The following is a 22,995-nucleotide window of genomic DNA, read 5'->3' on the forward strand; positions in this document are numbered from 1 at the left end:
ATGACTCTCCCTCTATTTTTTCTCACCAATTTCTAGTCCATCAAAGAGAGCTATAGTTTGTTTCTAGATAGAAAAAAGTTTTCCAACAAGTCATAACAGCTATGTTAGACTAAGCAGTAGGTTTTAATCTTAGTAGACTAAGAGTAGCTTTAGCTGTACACTTTTGACTACTTAACTTAAGGCTTTCAAACAGAAAACATTCAAAAGAACCCCCAGTGAGTCAGCAAAGACTTTGAAAAGATTGTGTATATTTTCTAAAGCATATTTTTAAAAAATGATGTACAGGGGAAAAGTGTAGAACGTGTACCCACAAGAGCTAAATTTAAAAAATGTGCGTAGCAGTGAACACATGCATAGCATATGGATGTGGCTGACAGAAGAGTTCCTGGCCTCCATTCAAGACACCACTACAGCAGATGCACCGTCATTAATTTGAACCACACAAGCCACATCCTCACTGGTGAGATTCCAGTAAGTTGCCTTCAAATCCAGTGTGGTTGATGCACACTGGAATTTCAGCTTTCATTTTCTTTGGAGGGAACAAAGATTCCTATACAAAAAAGCTAGAGCACACGGATCCCAGACACATAGGTACACTATCAATCCTTAGCTCTTGCAAGACATTGGCAAGTAAAGTCCCTGGCACCTTTTCATTTGGGTTTTTTGCCTAACATTTTGCACAGCATTCTGTCATCTGATTTCAATGGTGCAATAAGGGTGAGCAGCAGTCCTTGGTAGTAACCTCTGCGTTTTTTTCTAGGATTAAATTATACTTCTCAAGCAGATTAAAAGGCTCTGAGTATAACATTAGGGTAAACTTTATTACTTTTCCTTTCGTGCCCCTCCCCCCAAAAAAGCTTAAAATTTATTTGTTGGTGAGGTTCTTGGATTTTCACTTAAAATCTTGACATGTTTTTAACATATTTGTAAAATACGTTAAAATTTTATAATTTAATATTTTACGAATTAAATAAAATATTTGAATCACCTCTATATGGACCTACAGGTGCACTAGCTTATTAGTGTTTTCCCTTGACCAATTCAATAACCGAAGCCTTTTATGATAAAAGGTGCAGTACTTAGTGAACTGGCAACTGGTATAATGTGCTCTATCAGCAAATCAAATAGATGGTCATCTTGGGTCCTTCGCCGGATGGGTAGAGCAGATGTTGAAAAGGAGGAGCCTGCTTTGCAAAAATCCTTTTGACAATAATTTGATAACTTTGGCAGAATTGAATCTACTAATTTGATTCTTAGATTTCTAGGTGGTAGAACAGTACCAGATGCCTCACAAAATATTAGCATCCATGTTTAACAGCTCCTCATCACATCCTGTTCACTCCTCTTTTGGGAGCTTCGTATTAAATTAGATGCAGCTGCTGAGTGAAAGATTTCTTTCATGTTCCCATTTAGTATGAAAACAATAGCAAAAATAAACATTCAATTTCCTAACTTTTAGGAATTCTTCCTTTGATTTTAATTTTTTTTTTTTTTTTTTTGAATGGAAGAGGGGTAGTTTAATTCAGGGTACTGTTTTAGAGACAGACTGTTTGACTGAAAGAGACAAACATGGCCTGGAGACCTACTCACTGCTTCCGCCGTTCCAGCAAAGCTTGCTAAATATGCCTGAAGTGGTACTTTTTGCAAATTATTTGTCTCATTTTAAAAATATATCAGTATGTTGTCTACGGCCATGCCACCCTGAATGTTACCAATCTCATTCGATCTTGGCAGCTAAGCAGGGTCGGGCCTGGTTAGTACTTGGATGGGAGACCACCTAGGAATATCAGGTGCCATAGGTGTTAAATAAATAAATAAATAAATAAATAAACATAAATAAATAAATCTATATATGTAAATATATAGATATGTATATTTCAGTATGTTATTTTCTCTAACTCCGACAATTTTGAATCACCTTTTTAGTTTGTTTGATGCATTTTAGTTAACCAGATATTAATCCTACTTCCTCAAGGAATTAAGTTACCATTTGCTGGTTACTAGGTTTTAAAAGAGAAAACACTTGGGAAAAAAAATGGAAGTTTCATCCTGGGTCTGTATTACAGCTTCTGATATATTTTTAGATGCCAACAAGTAATGTCAGATTAGCAGCTGTTAAAATGATCGTTATTTAACACTCATAAAAGAATGGAGATTTCTACAGTGTTTTGTGTGCGTACCTGGTTGAGAATCAGAGGAATCTGATTCTCTTTTCTTCTTTCTCCACTTCCCTGAGTTTTCTTTTCTTTGATCGTGGTCTTACAAGTTGCTGTTTTCAGCTTCCTGCAGTGGAATAATGGGAAAGAAGAAGTCCATTTCTCACTCTCTTTGTGTCATCAAGCCTGTGCTAATGTGGCCCAGACTTTGGGATAACTTACTTTGGAGTCCATTTCCCAAGTTACGTTTGCCTGTAGATACAAAGTGCTCTGGGGTGCAAACCTAGAAAGGGAAGTCTGAAATAGACTACTTGTTTGGGGACCTTTTAAATCTCTGAAGTCATTAATACTTTATTGACTACCTGTGGAATAAGAAATGTCTTGTTTGGCTGATTCTAGCAAAAAATGTGTTTTCCCTTCAGACCAGTCTCAGTGGAGCTGCCATTTCCTACTGATTCTGAGAGACAAGAGGGAGTGCCAGATTGTCATTTAGTTTAACTGCATGGAAATGAGGCAAGGGAGTCTGACCATGACCAAACCTTTATATCCAGCAAAGGAACACAGGGCAATCAAGGAAGCCTGCTGCTGTCTTAAGAGGACTATTGCTGGGTTTACAAGACATATTAGGCAGGCAAGAGGGAGTCCCCAGGAACACAGAGGTGACAAAAACTCTTATGATTCATTTATTCAGGACTTTCATTATGCCAGAATTGAAACACTTCCATTAAGGAGGCTGCCCTGAAGACAGCGGTGGCTGGCTTTCATCACCAAGAAAAGATAAACAGAAAAACAGATCCATCAGCTATAGAGGAATGACCATAACTCTCAAGAGAGATCTCTCTCAGTGGACTATTCCAGCTGTTTTCCTTTCCTGACTTCTATGTGGGTATTGTGAAAACGCATACATATACCTTTATCAATATAAGTATTGCAATTCTCCTGCTAGGTTGCTTGTACAGAACTTAGAAAAAAGAGAAATGAGCATCAAAATAAACTATTCTCTCTCTTTTTCTATCTCATCTTTCCTTCCTTCCTTCCTTCCAAGGCTTCCTTCAGGCAAGGAGGCGGCCGAAGGAGCTCTCTGCGGGGCGGGCGGGTGAGGCGGCGGAAAGGAGGGAGGGAGGAGGAGCATCTTCAGGCTAATTCCTGTCTTCCTGAATCCTTACTTCCTTCTCTTCCTCTCTTCTTCTTCTTTCTTTCTTTCTTTCTTTCTTTCTTCTTTCTTCTTTTTCTTTCTTTCTTCTTTCTCCCTGTCTCTATCCCACCCTTCCTCAATCATTCCTCCTTCCCTTCATTTAGTCAATCCTTAAATTGACTAATTTAAATGAAACTATTAGAGTAATAATAACTTTTTAAAATTTGTGTATACTTTTAAGTCTAGTATAAAGCACATTTTACATGTCAATCTTGCATACAGATGTTAAAATTCTGCGGGCTCCTTAAGAAACATTTTTGTTAGTCTCTTCATATTTTCTATAGTATGAATAATATGTGTAACCATGTGCACATGACCATTTACGTACACCTAGCCCTGAGGTGTATAATGTGGTTCTAGCTTTGTGGGTTTGATTTTGAATTTCCAGAAATCTTGCTCATAGTCCAATTTCTATTAAGTGCCAGTTTAATTTCTTCTAGGTCTCAGGCCTGTGGCTTCATGCCAATTTGCCAGGCCACTGGTGTTGTCTTGATTAAGTAGTTATATTCGTAAGGATTTTGCAACTAATGCAAATTTTTATTTATTAGCTGGATGGGATAAGAATACTCAGCATGTTGTACAAGTTTCAGTTTAGCACTTCATTTTGCAAATTCTTTTACATTGCTATTTTTAAAAATTGTTTCTCACAACAGTCCTATGAGATAGGCTAATGCTGTTGTCCGGAAGTTGTCTAGGTTTTAGAAGGGTACATGATGTGTCCCGAGGCAGCAGCAGAGCCGAGATTAGAATTCACAGTTCCTGGGGCTCAGGCAGGCATGCCTTGTCACCCATCTGATGTGTCCGCCCCCTTCTTTAATCATATTAAGTTTTGGTGCCATTGCAGAGTCATAGATTAAGATAAAATAACATAGTTTAAATGGAAATAAAGTCCATGTCCATAAAGGCAGAGCCTGGCATTTAGCAGCCTGAGTGATAGTTCACATGCGTTGGTTGTTCCCAGCCCTTCAGAGTACCTTAGACAAATGATCCTCCAGAATTTGTTTCTAGTCTTCTTCTGACCCAGGCTATTCAAACGAGAAGGTCATTTAGCTCAACTCCTTGTTTTGTAGAAAAGGAAAGCCCGGTCTGGAGCAATTAAGGTGCTTGCCTAGGACCTTGGGACAAAATTGGGTCAATATCAGGATAAAAACCCAGGTCTCCTAAAGCTGGCTTCAACGCTCTGCTCCCTAGACCATCCTATTTCTTAAGACTGGCTTCTAAGCCTCTTTCCATGGAGTTAGAAAATGAACAGAAATATTAGCCAATGATCGCACAGCCTAAGTTTGAGAGGTTTCCTGCTTCAAATGAAGCCCAGAGCTTGACGCAGAGTATAGATTGAAGATGAGATTAAAGTCAAAGGACTGGTGGATAATGTTTTCTCTTTCACCAAGTAATGTTACCTGTTGTATAACTAGAACTATGCCGAAAAAACCCAGAATGAAATGGAGATCTCAAGCTGTTGTTATCAATAGCCAAACCAAATCAATTATCCAAGCCTCAAATAGAACTTTGTGGTCTGAATGTAAAGAACAATAATTTGTTATCTAAGTAAATTCTATTCTTCATGATAATTGATAAAATGTAAAATTGTTGAGTGAGATGACCCAAGTTAATAAAAAGGCTTTGCAATATATGCTTTTAAAAATGTAATCTAGAAAGCAAGGTTTCCCACACTTCAGTCATTCACATAAAACCACCACCATTTTTACCATGTTTCTATTAAATTGATTTTTTAAATATAAATAAATGTATGAAAAGTGGAAATCTTTATGAAACTATGAAAAGTGGTAAGTCAGTATCATTTGCCATATAATATTAAAACAAATTTGTAAATACGAACTTTTAAAAACGTTTTTCTGTGCCCCTATTATAATCATCTCATGTACGATCAACAGTGTGTATACTGTGTACTACACCTTGGACACCAGGAATCTGCCTGTGCACAGGGAGATGGCCATGTGAAAAGGTAGTGAGAAGGCAGCCATCTGCAAGGAGAGAGACCTCGGGGCCTCCAGCCTCCTGAAGGCTGAGAAAATTAATTTTCGTCATTTAAACTATTCAGTCTGTGGTATTTTGTTATGACAGTCCTAGCAAACTAACACCATTGCTATTTAGTTATCATAAAATCTCGTAAGTACATATTGTTGCCCTCATTTTATGGAGGTGGGAGTAGAAGCTCAGAGAAGGTGAGTAATTTGCTCATGCTCATGCACAAAAGAGAGGAAAGAGCCAAAATCTGAATTCAGATGTAATCTCAAAGTCAGTGATCACAGAGCCAGTGCATGGGTGAGCTTATACAGGCCCCTGGGTCTGGTGCTCTGTGACAGAGTGGTGCCCTGTAAAAGTGAGGATGTTAATTCCTACTAATGATCCTAATAAACAGGAAACCTAAATTTTAATAAATAATTTCTATAACTAGTGCAATATAAACCAATTGTCCTAACATATTGCTCTAATTAATGAGTTTGCAAAAATTTATTTCTGCTCAATGACATGCAGTTTGCTTTTTTGAAAAATCATAATTATAGAGACCAGTGTGACTCAAACACAGGATCTTGTTACCATGAAGAACTACAAAACCAACCACACCCTACTTGCTCTAACAAATGTCTGTAAGAGCTAACACCGACATCCCCCCCAAATAAATAAATGACCTAACACCTCCTCTTTGGCCCCTTTCTGCCTGTCCCTGTAATGTGCTATTGATTGACCATGGTTCAGCAGCCTGCTCTATATAGAAGGAGGATGACTTCTTTCTCCACGTGGTGTTTTGGTTGACTCCTTAGAAGGTATGGCTGAAAGTTCAACATCAAATGGCTTTTAACACATAGGTTTTATCCTAGAATCTCCTTCAAGTTCATCAGTAATAAAGCAATTTCGTATCTAGCCATCATAAGTCTGAATCAAAGTAAAGCCAATGCTCCCTTTCTTCCAGTGAGCAGGGTATACAAGGTGTTTAGATGGATGAAGAAGCTTTCATGGAGTGCCCCGAGGAGGGCTGGAAGCTCCATCCTTAGGTAGAGAACAATTCTATAAGTACTTTCCCTGTGCTGCATGCCATTTACATTGGAATTTTGATTGCCAAGGATTTTAAGCTTTGTTGGTGAATCCTTTCTTTCAATGTTCTTGCTTCAGTTGATGTCTTATTCTACAATGATTACAAGCAAAGTTTGTTGTTGTCATTGCCCTGATTCATGATAAGGGGCTAGTGGTTTTACCCACTGTCAACATTGAAAAAAGGCTAATAACATCTCAGTGTTAGTATTATTGTGAAAAAAGTTTTGATCTCACAAATTCCCTGAAAGAAGCTTATTGACTCTTGGGGATCCATGGCTGCACTTTAAGGTCTGCTAATCTAGGCCGACCCTAATTTGTAAAAATAGAAGGAAGAGGAAAGAATCTCATATGTAATAGGTACCTTATAAACATTACATTATAGACCAAATAGTGTCCCTTCAAATTCATATGTTGAATTCTCAACCCCTAGAATGGAACTGTATTTAGAGAAAAGGTCTTTAAAGTGGTGATTAAGTTAAAATGTAAGCCATTAGGGTGGGGCCATAATCTAATATATCTGATGTCCTTATAAGAATCCCTTTGTCTTAATTCATTTGAACTGCTATAACAGAATACCATAGACCATGTGGCTTAAACAACAAAATTTATCTTTCACAGTTCTGGAAGTTGGGAAGTCCAAGATCAAGGTATCCACAGATTCAGTGTCTGGTGAGAACTTACCTTCTGGTTTACAGATGCCATCTTTTTGCTGTGTCCTCACATGGTGGAAGGGGCAAGGGAACTCTCTGGGGCCTCTTTTATAAGGGTACCAATCCCTATTGTGAGTCTCCATCTTCAGGAACTAATCATCTCCCAAAGGCCCTGCCTCCCAATATCACATTAGGGATTAGGTTTCAGCATATGAATTTGGGGGGAAACAAACATGCAGTCAATGGCACCCATTCAACCACCTTGAGTTGAAAAGTGGAAAACATTTCATGTGGATTCCACATTACAACACAAGGTCCAGAAACATCTGCTATGACACTCTCAACTTGAATGACACTGTAGAATTTCAGCAACTTATCAAGTGGCTCTTAAGGAAAACCTCGTTGGAGATTATCTTTACCATTTTGAGAAATTCTACGTCAGAATTGGCTTCTATTTTGCAGATGACTTCTGTGGCAAAAACCCTGTTATCTGAGGCACATTCTTTTCGCCCTCTGAGGAAGATACAGCTTTCCAAGATTTCTGGTATGGAGTAAGAAAAACATCTGGCATTGAGCAATATGATTATATACTCCTGTGCCTTTGATGTATAGCCTTGAGTGCACACAGAACATGTGTGTGCACACATGTGTGAATGCATGCCTTGCATGGGTGAGTAGAGGAGGAGGGGTTGGCCCATTGCAGAATCCTGTGGTCTTTCCACACTGGCCTTTCCTATGTTTGCCTGACCCAGATGGTAGAAATTCTCTGCATCCATGATGGCTTTGACTGCTGAGAATACTACAGTGAGTTTCATTAACTATGCCTTTTTCTTGGACTGTTAAACATGTCAAAGTTGGTGTAGTTAAGAGGCACTCACAGGAATTTTTTTAAGGTCTCTGCATATGAGAGACTTCCATAGCATGTCATATATATTCCCAAGTTTCTGTGTTGACAGATGGTGCTGCTCTGTAATACAAGCAGCAATGTCCTCACGAGACTATTGATTTTGTTTGTGAGATATAAATCTCTAAACAGTGACTGATGGGATGTTGAGAAGTGCTTCTTTAATAATTCAATAATTTCATTACACGATCTGGTCCTAAGTGAAACAAGAGTGGAGAGACACCTGACTGGATTGTATTTAAGTATCACATAAAAACAAGAACATCATCTCCTTTGTTCATGTTTATCTACATTTTTTGCTTTAAGATAAAGTGAAGTCTTTTAGCATATGAATTCCAAGAAATAAGGAAAATGACATCAGATTCTTCATTTTGTCTCAGAGCAGCCATTTTCAGCTCCATCTTCCCAAATGCAAAGCAATGGCTTGGTTCATTTGCTTACTAGGTAGGCTTGAACATTGATTTATTTCACCTGCAGCTATTTAGCTTTCTTTTTTCTTAGCAGGCTGTCATCTCAATAGAGAATGGACTGTTTGTAGTGTGTAGAAGCCAAGATAATTCCAGCATTGAACTTTATTACAGCTAAATGACATAAAGCCTTCATAACAAAAGCCGCATTCTTCTGATGTACCAGAAGCAACAAGCCACAAACACTTCAAGGAACAAATGCAACCTGTAACTAAATCATATAAATTCCTAGAAACGCAACTAACTTTAACCCAAGTATGTCTTCATATATTTGTATATTTATTATCTATCAAAGTCTTATAGAATCGAATTGATTAATTTTGCCTTGATTTGTTTCAGAAAAGATTTAAAACATTAGCAAATTCATATAATATGCTTGCTGTTACAAGAGTTATAAATCTCATGTTTTGTATACTTAATTTGTTACCTTAATTAGGATGCCTAGCTCTTCAAAGAGATGTAATATATCTTAAGTAATACAATTAAGAGTCATAGAGTAAACACATATCTAATTTATTCTTTTTGGCAAGTCTCAGAAAAAACAATTTTGGTATGCTAATGGATTCTAATGGGCAAATAGCTATTAATTAAATAAATAACCCATTAGGCTGAAAAGTGAAACGTCAATACAAGGACAGTCTATTAACATTGTTGAAGAATAGTAATTAACTTATAGTCTTTAGCAGTGGCACAATTATTTGTATTACATTTTGTAGATATTTGTGTCGGCTATACCAAATTAATTAAATTAAACCAGCAACTATTTAATAAATCTCTAGCATTTTCTGTACTAAAAATGTGAACTAAAACGAGAAAGAAGAGGACATGATCTAGAGTCTCAAAGAAAATATAATGTAGGTGGGAGAGGTATGACATAAGTAAATTCAAAATATAATGATTGTACACATTGACATATTAGGAATATCTTAAGGCCTTATACCATCAATTATTTACCATTTTTATCATAGCCCACAATGACTTTCTAATATTTGTTGAGGACTATTAAGTATGGAAAAAATAGTGCTGACATAGAACCTGGAGATATCAAGCCGGTGTAAATCCTGGACTCTGCCAATGATTTAATTTGGCAGATTGATTGCAAATATCTTTGCCAAAGCAGAAAGTTCCATGAATGGGAAAGGGAGAGAAAGCTGAGGGCTAGGATGTTCTGACGAGTTTTGTGGAGAACTTGAACTGGAGGTACAGGCAGAGTATTGGATAAACAAAGGAGGGGGAGGTGATGGCTCAGGTGGGGACAAAGACTGGAACCAGCATCATCATGGGTTATTGAAGATGAGGCTGGAGAACAGATTTATGTAATTGGGATCACACTGTATAGATTCTGAGGGTTGAGGAATTTGGACTCGGCTATCCTGAGGAGAGTGGATTAGAGCAGCCTTAAGAAGATTGATCAGAGGAAAGAGTGCCACGTAGATCTGTAGTAGGGAGCTAAGACTAGAGGAAGAGGCTAGAAGCTAGATGGAGTAAAAACTGTCCAGGAGGCCCTTGTGAGGGGATACAATATAAACACACCTTCCAAAACCAGATCATAGCCTTCAGAAGAGAAAGGACATTATCTTGGTTTTCATTTGTCTGTTTGTTTACTTTTCTGGTGCATTCGGTCCATATGTATACTGCAAAGTAATAACCCTTTGTAATGCCACTAACTTATGAGCTATCTTAAAGACAGGTTGCTGACCTTAGCCTTCTGGAACAAGAGTGCCTCATGAATAAAGCAACTTAGAGAAGCTTAAGGAGATTCCAGCAGAGGTCGTCCTATAGTGAGGTGATAAGTTTTGTGACTATCAGTGACTAGTTGCAAGCAATTATTATTGAATTACCTGGAGGTGAACAAAATTTGCAGTCTAAGCACACTGAAAATGCAAATAACTAGCTTCCTGGAGAATTGATCAAATAAAACTTAGGTTTTAATGAAACCGTGACCAAGTTAATTGAAAGTTACTGTATTATGTGATAGTTATCAACCAGAATAGTCTTTATTTTGCTGTAGTTTTATAAAGATGCTCATTTCTTCTTTTGAAAATGTAAAAGTTCTTTTAGTCTCTTAGTTATAGTCATTGGCCAAAAAATTAAGTTAGTGGAATGTATTAAACATTAGTTAGAATGCAATCATGGAAACCTGATTTTCTTTTTTCTCTAACTATATTTAAGTTCTCAAGATAAATTTTACTGTGAAACATCTATTTTTTTTCATGAGCTTTTTATAAAATGTGGTAATAATAGCAACTAACAGTGCTAACAATAATAGTGATAGCTGTCATTTCTCTGTGGAGTCTCAGTATCCTTTTGTGCTGAGTGTTCACAACTGAGTCATAATTGTCTGTTAAAGGACTGTTGCTAGGTATTATCTTGTTCAGCAAATAAAGAAGCCTTTTAATTCAATTGTTTTCTTGGCTGATTTGTCTCTCAGTGTGATTAATCAATGAGAACTAGGGACCCAATTCCCATTTTCACTTAAGTTGATAGAAATGTTGAATGTGGTTGTGGTCGTTTAGAAGGGGAAAATATGGGGTCACTGACTTAAGGATCATTTCCTCTTGTTTTAGTTCCTTAACTTTATTTTACCCAGCAGGCTTTCTGGTAACTGATTCTCTAGTTATGGAAGCCTGCAGGGAGCAGGAAGGTAGGTAGCAATTTTTCTTCAGTAGACAGTTTCAATTAATTTTGTTATTTCTCATTAACAACTGACTTATATACAAAGGTGATCTAGGTGAAGGTAAATGATGAACAGTTCGTTTCACTTCATATCTAATACCTTCTCAAATGTACCTGTCAATACTATCTAATAAAATTTAATAGCAATCTTAAGCTGGAAGAAAATGTGGGGGCTATGCTGTTCACTGGCAAGTTCTTCTCTTCCTTCTAGTACTAGACACAAAGGTAGTGCTTCTCTTCTTCAAGGTATCCAGGCAAGACAATCCTACAACAACTAGGAAATTCATTTGAACATTAATATCCCTAATGGCCAAGAGAGAAGTAATTTGGTTCACATATAATCTGGTTCCTCCTCCTCTGTGTTGAAAGCCCTTAATGACCTGATGTCTTCCTTCAGCAGGGTTGAGGGTATTCTGTCAAAGTGCCATGATGGATTATGGGCTTGGTGACCTTCTCTGACTTTCTGCAAGGCAGAGATTGCAGAATGAAAGGGTGGAGAAGAGGCAGGGGAATATCTCTATTTGCCATGCCTGCCATTTTGGCAGCAGGAGGAAGGTTCATGAAGGAAAAGCTGAACGAGACTCTCCCCTCTTGCCTCCCTTCCGCTGTCCTCCCCACCCCGCACCAACCAGCGCTCGTCCCGGAAAGCACAGCCAACACCGGAATCAGGAGTAGTGCTGGTAGCAGTGGACTCTATCCTACACTTTGAAAGCTTAACAGGAGTATCTATTCAGGGAAAGAAGGAAAATCTTTCTCCTCTGAGCTCAGGAATTGCCATTTTCAGGCCAGCTGCAGTTTAATAAAAAGGAAAAGTGACCCCATTCTTGTATATCTCCTATAGTAACTCCTCTGACACAGACATGATACAAATTAGACTACATTTAGGGTTAAATACTTGTGGGTATTTTTTCTCATTTTATGTGAGTTTTCTGCCACAAAACAGTTAAGGAAAATAAAGAGCTCACTACATTTACAGGGACTTAATAAGAGGCTATGACTACTAAATCAAGGGTTTTATTGAAAGCTTATGAAAAGAGAACCTCTCTTCACCATAAAGGAACCACTCCACATGACAAGGACGACTTTTAGTTTGCCCAGCAGTAGTAACCTCAGAGTTATAGATGGGGTAGGGGTGCAGGAAATGCTCTGTGGCCAGAGCCCACTTTGGATTTACAACACATTTATTTGCAAGAAATGGCACCATCAAACCACGAAATGGTATATTTTATTTCAGTTTATTTTTTATTGTATTAAGTTTATTGGGGGTGACATTGGTTAATAAAATTATATAATTTTCAGGTGTACATTATAATTTGATATCTCTTTATTCTATTGTATGATTACCACCCAAAGTTCAGTTTCCTTCCTACCATATATTTGATCCCCTTTACCCACTTCGCCTTCCCTGTAACCCTATATTTGACTCCCTTTACCCCATCTACCTCTCCCCTCCTCCTCCACCCCCTACCCTCTGGTTACCACTAGTCCATCATCCATGTCCATGAGTCTCTATTTGTTTTTCCTGTTCATTTGTTGCTTTTAGATTTCTATCCCACATACAAGTGATAGCATGTGATTTTCAACTTTTTCTGTCTGGCTTATTTCACTTAGTATGATTATCTTGAGGTCTATTCATGTTGTTGCACATGGCAGCATTTCATCTCTTCTTATGGCTGAGCACTATTCCATTGTATATAGGCATCACAGCTTCTTTAACCAATCATATATTGTAGGACACTTCGGTTGCTTCCATGTTCTGGCCACTGTGAATAATACTGCTGTGAACATCGATGTGCAAATATCTTTTCAGATATGGATTTTCGAGTCTTTGGGGTTAATATCCAGTAGAAGGATTGCTAGATCATATGGTAGATCAATTCTTAGTGTTTTGAGGAACCTCCATACTGTTTCCAGAGTGGCTATACCAATTTGCAGTCCTACCAGCAGTGTATGAGGGTTCCTTTTTCTCTGCATCTTCTCCAACATTTGTTATTACTTGTCCTGTTGATTATAGCTATTTTAACACGTGTGAGATGGTACCTCATTGTGGTTTTGATTTGCGTTTCCCTAATAGCTAGCGACGTTGAGCATCTTTTCATATATTTGTTGGCCGTATGTATGCCCTCTAGGGAGAAGTGTCTGTTCGGGTCCTCTGCCCATATTTTGATTGGATCGTTTGCTCTTCTTTTTGTTGTTATTGAGTCGTATGAGTTCTTTGTATATTTTGGATATTAGGCTCTTATCAGAGGTGTTGCTTGCAAACAAATTTTCCCATTTGGATGGTTGTCTCTTTACCTTGTTGATGGTTTCTTTTTGCTTTTATTTCCCTTGCCTTTGAGGTCAAATTTGTAAAATGCTCTTTAAGTCCAAGGTCCTTGAGTTTAGTTCCTATGTTTTCTTCTATGCATTTTATTGTTTCAGGTCTTATATTCATATATTATAATACATTTTGAGTTAATTTTGCTGTGTGATGATAGACAACAGTCTAGTTTCATTCTTTTGCAGGTGGCCTTCCAATTTTCCCAGCACCATTTATCGGAGACTTTCCTTTCTCCACTGAGAAATGGTATGTTTTAAATAAAATTTTAAATTTCTATGTTTGTGCTATGTTTGTGAGGCACCCTAACTATAGTGTGTTGTGTGTCTTATCTTCCCAACCAAGTTAAAAGCTGGATCCTCAACAGCCCCAGCACCTGGTATAGTGTTTGGAAATGATGAGGCACTGATTAAACAATTGAGGAATGAATGAACAAAGAAATTGCCATCTTTCTAATAGGTTTATCCAGAAATATTAGTTTGTTCTTCTTTATAAGAGTTTTACTCTAGTAGCTTACTGGAGGAAAAAAAATAAAGTACAAGTTTCACTCAAGACTATTTCTGATGAAGGCCATGGCAATTTATGGACTGAGAAAGGCAAAGAAAAGGTGGGACAGGAAATAGGGGGAAACATCATGAACCTTTCTGAGGTGTGGGAGACTTTTGTACAGATTGGTTTCTGCTGGCACTTATTCAAACAAATTTTGGGTGGGTCACTGAATGAGTGTCTCGATGGAGCTCATTTCATTGTCTAATATGCAGGAGACTGAAGAGGAAATCAAACCAAGAGGAAAATGCAAATGAAAATCATGTTTCCTTGAATACATTCTATAGCTCTTCATTTCTCTGGTTACCTTATATTTGCAGTTTTCTCTTTAGACCAATATGTCATTTATTTTCGTTCTACTAAGTCACACACCACTGGAGCACGATTGGTATTCTTACCAACTGAGAACCATCTGCTCTTTTCCAGACAACAACAATTCTGTTCTCTCCTTCTCTATCTCCTGATTCTTTCAGTTTTCTCATATTTTCAGTTGTATGCATTTTTTTCTCTGTGAATAAGAGATAGTAAACACCTGAAGAATTATCTCTTTGGATACATTTTTTTCCCCCACAGGCATTGGAATTTTAAATTGTTCCCTTTCAGAGTTTTAATCTTCTATATGTAAAATAAAACGTTTATCTGTAACATTGTCTAAGGGAACTGTAGTCTTCTGGAAAGCTTATCTATGATCTTCGGATAAATCACGAGTCACTTTTTAACTGATGGCCATTTAACGTCATAGTATTTCCACTCTTTCTAAAAAAAAAATCAGGTAAAAATGGTAAAACCAGAGGAAGTCACAGATAATAGAAGAAGAAAACAAAGCAATTCTGATATAAACATTCTCTTCTCTGTCTGAGAGTGCCTGATGGCTCCTCCGCAATGTTCAAGGCATTTTTAGTTAGAACCCAGAGGAAAAAACCTATTCCTGGCCTACTGGTGTTTACCTGAAGTTCGCAGCTTTGACAACTACATTCAAGTTTCATTTCTTTATTTGTCTGCCTGGTTTAGAGGAAACTGTGACAGACTTAAAAGTAAGGGGGTGTGGGTTCAAATCCAACTCCATGGCAAGTTATAAATACCTCTCTGAACTTAAGTTTCCTCATCTGTAAGATGCAGTTGACACCTACACTATGAAAGTGTTAGGAAGATTAACTGAGACAGCATATGGAAAACCTTAGAATCAGCTGCTGTTCAATAAATAGTGGTTGAATTTTAATCTGTAATTACTAAAGCAAAGTCCAGAAATGAGATCACAATCTGGATAATTTATCATTGTATCAATTATTTGAACCCTTTGCACAAAGGGAAAAGCTCAGCGTTTCAATTATCTGCATACTTATGCAATTCTGCTCTGCACCTTCTAAATATACTTAAACAGGCAATAATACTCTTTCTGTAGGTAATTACTTGCAGAAAAAGAGAAGATAAAGGAATTGTCTTTTCCATTTTGTCCAGAGATTTTCTTTTAAATGATACTATTAAAAGAGGTAGAATCCAATATAACATGCCAGCTCCACATCAAAATAAACCTGCTTTTATTATCCAAAATTCTCTAGGTTTATTAGATGTTATAAATATAATTTGTAGGATTTTCATCACCCCTTACCCTGTTGGTAGTGACCAAAGCATAAAACCATTATTAAAGTCATCTATTAATCAATTTGCTCTTCTACTTTCTGGTAATTGAGTTTTCCAGATGAAACAGTGTATCAACTTTAACCCTTTTCTATTCAATTAAAACCTTCCTCCGACTAGCCAGGATCGTTTATGCCATTTTGCATTAAGACTGTTCATGCTTATACTGTTAATCATTAAAATAATTAAAAGTGTTTTAAATAGGCATCCTTTAGTTTCCAGAATCTTTTAAGTTTTTATGCCCTAATAATTCTTGAGAGTCATCTAAGGCCCTATGTAATATTATAATTGAGCACTTTAATTTTGATGTATAGATTTGCTATCAATTTATTAATAACATAAAGGTGAATACTAAAAACATTCCTACTCTCTAACCTCCGTAATCCATAATGTATCACCTGGTCTTCAAACAAATTCCCTTTGGCCTAATATTACTTCATCAATTTTAGGTATAGTGATCCATTGAAATTAAATCCATTTTGTTGAAATCAATAAAATATCAAATAGTTGCTGTCAAATTATCTTTTAAAATGTTATTTTCATATAAAAAATTTAAATGGTATATTTTATATTTGTTTTTTCTCATGTTTATTGTAAAATATCTCTTGAGGTCCAATATTGTATTGTTTTAGAGACCCAAAAGAAAAAAAAATACATTTAAATGAGGTAACCGAAAGAGTGTTAATAAATGAGCTACATAATATGGTGCAGGCAGGGTTGAGGGAAATAAAAAGGTGTGGAAATGCATTCCAGAGCTAGCCACAATTACCAATCTTAGGCATGAATTAGCAAGGGGAGGAAGCCAGTATTGAAACCCGAAGAGAATAACTAAGAGAAAAGACTGAATGACAAGATCTATGCCTTTGTTGAGGTCGTGGTCAGTCCAAGAAGATCTTGCAGAGAGGGAGCTGGAGGAGTAAATAACCTGAATCAGATGAGGACTCTCTTCCTGATTCATAGATGGTTGCTGCATCTTGATATGACGAAACGGGCAATGGAGTTCTCTGGAGCTTTTATAAGGACTCTAATCCCATTCTCAAGGTCTCCACCCTCATGACCTAATTACTTTCCAAAGACCCTATTCCCAATACTATCACAATTTTTCCAAGCTTCAACAAATGATTTTTTTTTTTTTGGGCGGGGGGGGAGTCACAAACACTTAGCCTATAGCACCAGGAATCTTGTGTCTTCTGCCAGCACCTATAAAACTGTGGCAGGCTACCCTATCAGTTTTCGATAGAGTAAAATCTTAGACCTTTCATAGTACTTGGTATTTTTGGTGAGAGTATAAGATACTGACAAAGACATAACTTTCTGCCAAAGAAAGGATAAGGACCTCATGATCCAGGCTCAGGTATATGAAAGGACTCCATGATTCCCATTTGTTTATCATATAAACGCTTTTATTTTGAAATTGCCATCCAACAGCACTATTTTTTTTTTCTAATTTACTGAGGCATAATTTGCATACATTAAATGATTTAAGTATATGTCTTAACGAGTTTTATCAAATTTACACATAGGTGTAACTGTCACCACAATCAAGATACAGAACTTTCCCGAGATCTCCTAAAGTTCTTGTGGCCTCTTTTTCGGTCAAGTTCTCCACCATCACGACTGGCCAGACAACCACTTACTGTTTTTTGTCACTATAAATTAGCTTTATCTGTTACAGAATTGAGGTCATCGTTATGCACTTTTAAGTGTTTGGCTTCTTTTGCCGAGTAAAATGTTTCTGAGATTCATCTGCGGTGTTGAGTTGCAGTAGTTTGTCTTTTTTTACTGCTGAGTTGAATTCCGTTGTGCAAATATACCACAATTTGATTATTCATTCATCCATTGATGGAAATTTGTATTGTTTTCAGATGTTTTGAGATTATGAACAAGACTACTAAGGAAGATCATGTCTTTTGTGGACATAAGTTTTCATTTCTTTTGGGTAAATACTTGGGAATGAAATTGCTGGGCTACATGTTAACTTCATTAAGAAACTGCCATTGTTCTCCAAAGTGGCTGTATTATTTTATATCCCTATCAGCAATGAAAATAGTTCCATGTTTTTCTACTATCTGTCAATATTAGGTTTTGTCAGCTTTTTTTTTTTACTAATAGCCATTCTAGTAAGTGTATCTCATAAAAATTGTGGTTTTAATTTGCATTTTCTTGGTGAATAAGGATGTTGAGCATCTTTTTATGTACTTATTAGTCATCTGTATATCTCTTTTTCATGTGCCTGTTCAAATCTTTTGCCAATTTTTAAATTAGATTGCTTGTCTTTTTATTATTGCGTTCTAAGAGTTCTTTAGGTAATCTCAGTACAAGTCCTTTGTCCGGTGTGTGAACTGTGAATATTTTCTCCCAGTCCAACAACACTTTTTAAAATTGCTTTCATCTCAAAAGAGCTCACCTTTAATAAACTATGTTTTGTTTAGTTCAAAACTACTACTATTACTTCAAGGTTACTAGCATATTGTCTTCAATAGCTTAAAAAAAACAGTGTGTTTTATGCACATTCATTTCTATTTAATGCACTAGTGTTTACTAATGTTCATCCATCACAATACTCTAGCCAATTACATACTTTTGGTTCTGAATGCTTCTTAAATTTCCTGTAGTTTTAGATCCTGGCTTAGGTGAAAAATATTCCAATCACCAATTATCACCAAAAAAGTTATGTTAGTTGAGTGTGACAAGGATGGTCATAGTCCCTTTCTTTCTGATTTGATAAGAGGAGGCGATGTGCTTAGCTAAAATACATTTCCCGGCCTCCTTCAAGATGTGTATGGCCAGACTAATTCTGAAGAATAAGGTGTGGAAAATAAATGAAAAGAAAAAAAAAACATAGTACTTTTTTTTTTTTTGTAGTCAGTGTTTTAAGACAAATGCCAATGGTCATCTTATATTTATTTAAAGATTTATTAGATGTTATTTTTCTTCCTCCTTTCCCCTTCTTTCCCCTCCTTTCCTTTCCCTTTCTACCTTTCCTCCTTTCCCCTTTCTCCTACCATCCATTTTTTTCTTATCTCTCTTGCCCCTTTCTCATGAATCAGAGCTTTCTACTTTATATATAAGTTTATAATTATAATAGATAGTTAGACCAGAGGTGGTCAGTTGGTCATAAATGACTTGAAACTGGGGGGTGGGGGGATGATACAGCAGGTCACAGTTTCATTTTGATGTAGGGTCTTTCTTAAACTTCCATTCTAGGCTATTTTATACATCTTCTCTGGCACTTAACTTTGTTTGCTTTTAATAATCTACTGTTCCATGGTTCTGACTTTCCACTGCCTCCTACACATCTGTTTGGATTGATATTCTGCTGTTCGTCATGCAAGCATGATTTCACTTTGAAAATGATTTTCTTTTGATGGATGCTCTGGTTGTTCAGGCAAGCGTGGTCTTGTGTTCTTAACATTCTCTGTTAGCTGGTCTCAGCACTCCAACAGTCATCCCTCAGGGTCTCAGGCATTCACTCATGCCAGCTCCGGACTTCTTTGTAATTAAATGCCGTAACTGTTGTATTCCTTGGATTAATCTATATCAGGGCTTGGCAAACAACAGCTGGTGGGCCAAATCTGGTCTTAGCTTGTTTTTGTATGGCCTATGAGCTAAGACAGGTTTTTACATTTTTTAAGTTTTGTAAAAGCAAACAAAAAACAAAGAAGAATATGCGCTAGAGACTGTATGTAGCCCACAGATCCTAAAATATTTACAATTTGATTTGGCTCTTTCTTGAAAAATTTTGCCTAAGTCTGACCTATATTAATAAAATCAAGTTTTTATGTGACACCTACTCCATGCAAAATAATGAGCTGTATATCTTTTCAAGATTCTTTTTGGTATGATTTGACTTTAAGTATAAGCTAGGGAGACTATTAAATAATAGTGTAGGGACTCCCCGGGAAGATATCAGGAGATAGGCAAGAATCTTCCAAGGCAGCTGAAACTGAGATTTAGTGAGAGATTGTTTGTGATTGAAACATACCAGACAAACAATGGTTGCAAATATGAGCCCCACACTGAAAATAACAAGGACCAATGCTCCAAATCCTATGAAGACAACGCTACTTCTCATTTAGCTTTCTTTTTAGCAAGCTGCATGGTGAGCAGCACCATCAGGATTTATTTATCTAAAGATAGGCAATAATTTGTCCAAGAAAAGTCAGGGAGGTTGGCTAATATCAAATAATCCCCTCACTCGTTCATACCATTCATTAGTCATACTGCTCATTATACAGCAGAAAGGAACAAGCCTTGGTTACATGCCCTCTACATTATGACATTTGCAATCTGCTTACACAGAATACTAGTTTTTATAATGAAAAAACTATGACCATACTGTCTCTCTAATCTGCCCCCAATTCAGCCTGTTTTTTCACTTTACTCGCTTCACAAACTCCTTACTTTATGCCACATACTTCCGCCTGTGCCTTTGCCCAGGTAGGTCTTCATCTGGAATATTCCTCCATTAATTCTGTCAATTGAAATTGTCCTTCAAGTTCTGACTCTCATCTCAAATATCACTTTCACTAGGAAACCTTCTCAGATCTTCTCAGTTGGACTTCCTTCCTCTGGGTCCTACTGTCCCAGTAGGCCTGGGCCAATTTTTAGGCCTGTTTTTTTGCCTGGGGCTTCCCTACCACGCATAGCATAAATTCAAGTTGCAAATTCAAGTTACACATCCAAAAGTGTCATAGAACTCAAGTTTTTATTTTTGGTGACTCTTTTCCAACCCAAGGTCCCTGAAGGACATCAACTGTCCTTAAAGCTTGTCCAGACTAGTTGGGGTTTTTTTCTGTACCATTTTCCCCCAGAGCAGGCAGTGAGCAGTGATGCACAACTCTGGTCTTCATGCCCATATCTAGTGAGGCTCCCAGCCTCACTGGACCCAGGCTGAACTTTCTGTCCCTGAGTTGGCAGTTCCTAGGGCCTCCATCCCATCTAATCCCTCTAGGCTACTGCTATATCACTCTGCCATTGCACACTACTCTGACTTTAGCTTCTTTGTGTCTGCTTCCTACATTTTTACCTTTCTTTTGTGCTGGGCTTGTATCATGGCATTGTCCTATTTTATTCTGCTTTTCCATGTTTTGCAAGCTCTATGTAAGGATGATGATGCTGGGAGGGAGTCTGCTCACATCAGCTCATTCTGCCATGTTGCCCGATGGCCGCAGAAACAAGTTCTTTTTAATTATGGAGGTTGTCACATTATTCATTCCATTTGAGTGAATAAAAAGGATCCTGAATATGCGTCTTACGTAATATCACTATTTCTCTAATATCTAGATATATAGAGGTTGCGTACAATATTGTTTCTGAACTTTTTCCATCTAAAGAAATATGTCTTGGCGAGGAAAGGTTAAGTGGCCAGAGATGACTGGGGAAAAAGAAGCAGACCAAGGGAAATTACAGACTAATGAAAATACAGTAAATTTCCAATTACCCGGAGAGATGGCACTTTGCCACAATGTTGATAACCAAGAATTAACTTAGTGGCACAGTCAACTTTATGCCAAATAATTTTTAAATTATAATTTAGCATTCCGAGCCCACATTTTGAGCACTTTTCATATAACTAAAGTGACTGTTATAACTGGTCAAACAAAGGATAATTTGTATTGAAAAACGGCTTACATTTTAAAGATCAAAATTTATTTTACAGGTCAATGGACTAAGTTTATGCAATTTCAATCAAGTCCACAATGGGGGAATAACATAGGACTGATGGTTAGAAGCCATATATAGCAGGGCATTATTTTAAAGTTTGGATCTACAGAAAATTACGGGAACTTGATCAATTATTTGAATGCTTACTTTTAGTTATATATATATATATATATATATATATATATATATATATATATTTTTTAAACTTGAAATAAAAAGTATCCTCTGAAGTATCCTCTGAAATCATTGCTCCCAGAGTAAATCCTAGAATTTATTCCTATAATATGCATGGCTTGGAAAATGCTGAATTAAATCTTTTTGACAGGCAGGTTGTATTTATTGCCAAATCTCCATGAGAACAGATACTTCGTACTGCACTATGCCAGCAAGGACTATAAAAGTAGAGCAAAAACAGCAAAGAATGATAAAGGGATCCCATATTTTTCTCTGCTTCATGGAGTCATAGGGATTTATAGTCAGATGGCTACTCATAGATTGTGAAGTACAGTTTTATCTTTTTTATACATGTGAAACCTGGCTCAGGAAAGGTGAAATGACTAGTTCAGAGTCACATGGCTGGAAGCCAGGCTGCAGCTGGAACCCAGGCCTCTTCTTATCCAGCTCTTCAAAATACATTCATTATTGGAATAATTTGAGGAGCTCTGGGTAATAGTACTTGAAGACAAGGGCTCTTTTGGAATAAATGTCTACCTCTTAGAATAATAAGCGCTGCCTGTGTATGTGTAGCTTTGTTACAGTAGGAAGAAGAGACATAATTGGTATATTTTTTTCTTCTAGCTCTTTATTCTAAACCATCTGAACGTTCCTAATCATTTTGTAATATAAATAATTGCAACTCATTTCTCATATTTTATATGTGTGCTACATATGTGGACAGGTTAGGAATTGTGATGGGAAGTTAAAGATGAATAGGACAGTGGCAACAGAAAGATATTTAATTTTCTTAGGGAACTCTGAAATATAATACAGTGACAATTAGAGAACATTTTAAGAGACAGCTAGGATCCTAGCCCCTTAGTACATTCAGCATGCACTTTTTTCCAGATTGGCAGATCCATAGCCTCTGCATTTGACATTATTGTTTTTGAGCACCTGGCATAGTCCTTTGCTTTTGAAGCAGTCATAGGACACTTGTTGGTTGACTAAATCTTCATATTACAGAACTGACTAGTCATGAAGAGTTTCTCAAATCTTTATTCCACAGTTTAGCAAATAAACAAAAGAGGGTGTAGCTTTAGACTCACAAATTGCATAGAATAGCATATCTGAGATACTTTCTGCAGTTCTAATATTGATCTAGGAGTGTTTTAAAAACATTACTATGGCAACAATCCCTATTCAGTGGGGGAAAGCAATGCATTATCTATGCAAAGAAAAAAGTAAAAAGTATTTCTGATGTCGCTTTTTTACATTCTGCAGATATGCCCTGACCTCTTGGCATTATTTTTGCTGAGGACAGTGTTTGGAAAATAAAATTTGTTGAGAGCTACTCACTGACTCTGGAAGATATTATCAGTTCAAGCACTAAGTATGTCATAGAAAACAGCAACTCACTGATTTTTTCCCCACAAGATGAATAATTTCATCACACTTAAAGTTGATCAAGTTATCATTTATCATGAAAAAAAAATATTTTCAGCCAGTAGCCAAAATTGCTGTATAGGATGCATTACAAAGATATACAGCTGTAGGTGTTCATGA

General features: G+C 36.9%; 1 pseudogene; it reads left to right on the forward strand.

Moving 5' to 3' along the window:
* Nucleotides 1-1,683: 1,683 nt before the first annotated feature.
* LOC118605545 lies at nt 1,684-1,802 on the forward strand (annotated as a pseudogene).
* Nucleotides 1,803-22,995: the final 21,193 nt, after the last annotated feature.

This window comes from Rousettus aegyptiacus, unplaced genomic scaffold (assembly GCF_014176215.1).
Source record: "Rousettus aegyptiacus isolate mRouAeg1 unplaced genomic scaffold, mRouAeg1.p scaffold_m13_p_1, whole genome shotgun sequence".
NCBI lineage: Eukaryota > Metazoa > Chordata > Mammalia > Chiroptera > Pteropodidae > Rousettus > Rousettus aegyptiacus.